Here is a 3,674-nt window from a genome sequence, read left to right as displayed (position 1 = left end):
GCTTTCGAGGCTGCTTATTCTTTTTCCCTCGTAACTCTTGCCATTTGCATTTCTTTGTAAGCATTTCGTAGGGTAGGCATAATACGAGCTATAATTCAGCCTGAGAGAAGTTTGCGAAGTTGCGCTCTCTTTCGTTTCGGACGAAACGGATTCGTAGACGTTATTCTTATTATTTATCTGGACGATTTTTCCAGCAGAAGACGTACGACTGGTTATTACGCTCAGACGCGAATATTCGTGACTTTGAAACTGAATAAGCACGGATCGAAGAGAATGGAGGAATATTTCGTGGCGAACAAAGGTGAAAATTTGAGGGAAACAGGACAGAGATATCTAGTAACGCTACTGCTGCTGCTGCTGCTGCTGCTGCTACGGTTTATGGGGCTGAAAGATTTTAGAAGGGTTCTTTGGGATCGCCCAAGCAGATGCATAATAAAGGAAAATCAGGATATACATGGCACGGTGCCTGGGTTAGGTTCCAAGTTATAGCGATATTGTAGCATTCTACATTCTACCTAGCCGCTTGCCAAGAGGTTTCCTTACTTCACGTTCGAGGAAAATAAACCTAATAGTTGTGAGGGCGTATGTTGGCATTGAGACGGTTGAATCAAATCAGGTTATGATAGGTGTATAATATATCGAGTTATTTGTGAAAATTCGAATTTGTGAGATTCGAAGACGTAGTCGACTCCAAACTATATTCTTTCGAATGGTACAAAAATCGCTCACGCTCGTCTTCCAAATCCAATGAACAGGGAGTAGATAACGTGAAAATTATTCATCCCTAAAGCCACGCTCGATTTCAAAAGCTCCGTCTCTCCTCTGTCGTATTTAATATTTAAAAAGCAAACGAGCGTACGTGATGTATATACATACGTAGGTTCTTACAAAAGTAAACACGATGGAAGAGGAACGAGAGACAGCCCTACTTCTCGAAAAATAAACCCAAAAAGGATGTATTAAGAACCTAGGGGCGACGGAGGTAGGCAGTACGATCGAGTATTCGCCGCTATAATTTCGACGAACGAAAGAATGAAGAGGTGGTGTGGTTGAAACCGGAGCTCTTGCCGAACGAAGCGTTCCATTTATTTGCGCGATGATTTTGACAACGAACGTGCATCTTTTCTGTCCGTAAACAATTTAATTGTCGTGTAAGATTAATTGCTGACGCCGGAATTAATAAGAGGAATACGTTTATTTCTGGTAGGAAGCGGAGCACGTAATTAATGAGAAGGACGGGGCTTAACGTGTTCTGACAAACCGTGCCTGTCCACCACACTTATGACGACCACGGCCACGACCACGACCACGACCACGATCACGCGCATGGGAATCCTAGGGACAGGGACAAAGGAAACTCCGTAGTCAGCCAGAGACAACGTTAGGGGTGATTACGCAAAATGCTTAATAATAGTGCGACTAAGCCGTTTTCTCCGCGTTGCGTCACCGCCATTACTTCTACCCTGATTCTTCTGGTATGCGATAAAATTCGTACCAGGATGATAGTTTGTTTCGCGAAAATGCCGCGTCATTGCTGGAATGTATTGTACATAGATGCAATGTGGTAGACACTGTCTTGTCAGCTTATTGTCAGATGTCTCTAATCTAGTAGTATCGTAAAATTGTATAGGAGGTTTGTTTGTTATCCTTCGAGGTAAATGCAGCTGTTAATGTATTTATTACAAGCGTGATATCTTAACTTGTCGATTTCAGTGACGGTAGGCTGTGAAATTTATGCGTCTCTAATAATATTATCAATCTGTAGCGATATACATACTCGTATACGCGTTTTCAGATAATATATGAAACTTCAGTTGCAGACATTTCAGATTTGTCACTTACTGATTGGATCGTGTCTAAAAATGTATCATCTGCCTGCAATATGTTTCGTATAAAATTGAACACCGATTTATGCCCTTTCGTTTCATGTTGTCCTTCTTTTGTTAGGAACGAGGATTATCAAAATATTGATTCAAGTGTTGGAGTAAGAAGTAAAATAGACAAATACCAATTGTACAGGATTATATGCATCTGAGTTATGAAATTTAAAAAAACGCAAATAACGTACACAAATATTCGTGCACGATATTCTAGTTGAAGTATCGCCAGCCATTTTTTCCGAGATAGCGGTAAAACTTTTATTTATTTATGGTCTGTTGCATTTTTTCATAATACTGATAGAGTATTACTCTTAAATCCTATTAATGTGAACAACTGTATACGAAAGTGAACCCTGTATCCTTTTTAGGATGAAACGATGAACGTAAACTATCACAATTTCGAGTGATTAATTGAAATTATATTAAGAAATTAATTGATTGCTACCGTTTACTTATTGAGTATCAAAAATAGTACTTTAACAGTATTATTGGCACTGCTATAACCGATAACTTGTTGATATAATATTGATAAGGATATTCCTGACGAAATAATGAAAGTTGACATTTTAGATTACAGTATAATTTGATGAAGATAATATAGTATTATAGTTATAGCTAATCTAGTTTACTTTCAATCTATCAGCCATAAAAGAAAATTGGTTTACAGTTACCCCCTCTATTGCCTTGCATTCACATTTATCCACATTCATACGTACACTCACATATCCAATCTTATTTTACGCTTCTTTTCTATTATACATATTTATATACTGTCTGTCGACTTTTCAGTTTGGTTCGGAGCGAAGGTAACACGCGGACGGTGAGCTCTGGAGAAAAAGGGAAGCGCGAAGGGAAAAAGGAGGAGGAAATACAAAGTGACACGAAGAAGGGAAAATAAAGGGTGAGAATACGAGGAGAGAGTGAAAGAAAAGCGAAAAAAAGTCTGGAACGAGAGAGAGGTACGAATTAGAAAACTAGAGGAGAAGAGGTTAGGAAGACAAAGGAACACGGGTAAGGCTGGAGACAAGGATGACTTCAAAAACATATACTGTCTGTCATCTATTTATGTCAGTTTCAACTATTATATACATATTATCTGTCATCTATTGCGTTATATATACATACATCTTTACCTATTAGACTTATTTACCTATTTAGCTAGGTAACCCCTCTCGATGCAGATAATATAATAAAATGGATATTAATTCACTTCAATGGTTCGAAATAAAATAGGTTAAGCATGATTTTCAGAATAGAATTCATAATTTCGTTTAGCATGGGATCATACATTTCGATAGGTCTCGGTAATATTAAAAAAATTGTAACGATCCAGCAGACGTTTTAAAAGTTCTTTGGCAACGTACTATTTTAGAACGTACTATTCCATTATAGCTGGATAGCGTCAAAAAGAAACACGAAAAGAACCAGCTTAGTAAAGTATAATTCGTAAAATGTGAACCTAACAGATATAAGAAAATGGTGTACTAAAAGTTGCTGCTAACAATCAATCTTGATTAAAAATATCTCTGTACGAAAAGAAAACTTAATTGAAAGTATACGGTATCGCGATCACAACACGTCTGATATACAGACAATTATACTAAAAGCACCGATGCATTGTCATCATCTTCTTTTCTTTCGTTTGAAAAAACATCCAAGTAGATATTATCAAGAATGCTTCTTACGGGTGATGGTAACATCGAGATTCAAGCGAAGATTAATCGAATGACAATGGAACAAAAACGCGAAAAGGATCGTTGAGAAAGAGATACAATTGAATTAACGCATTCTCAC

General features: G+C 37.5%; 1 long non-coding RNA gene across 1 annotated transcript; it reads left to right on the top strand.

Annotated features, from left to right (window-relative positions):
• Positions 1-1,000: 1,000 nt before the first annotated feature.
• LOC117232649 lies at positions 1,001-2,984 on the top strand. Its single transcript, XR_004493164.1, has 2 exons — positions 1,001-1,387; positions 2,670-2,984. It is a non-coding gene; the product is annotated as an uncharacterized LOC117232649 (long non-coding RNA).
• The last annotated feature ends 690 nt before the right edge of the window (positions 2,985-3,674 follow it).

The sequence above is a fragment of the Bombus vosnesenskii genome, unplaced genomic scaffold, assembly GCF_011952255.1.
Source record: "Bombus vosnesenskii isolate JDL3184/JDL3185 unplaced genomic scaffold, Bvos_JDL3184-5_v1.1 scf7180000013289, whole genome shotgun sequence".
In the NCBI taxonomy this organism is placed as follows: domain Eukaryota; kingdom Metazoa; phylum Arthropoda; class Insecta; order Hymenoptera; family Apidae; genus Bombus; species Bombus vosnesenskii.
The sequence above is the reverse complement of the archived record's forward strand: the minus strand, read 5'-3'. Positions and strand labels throughout refer to the sequence as shown.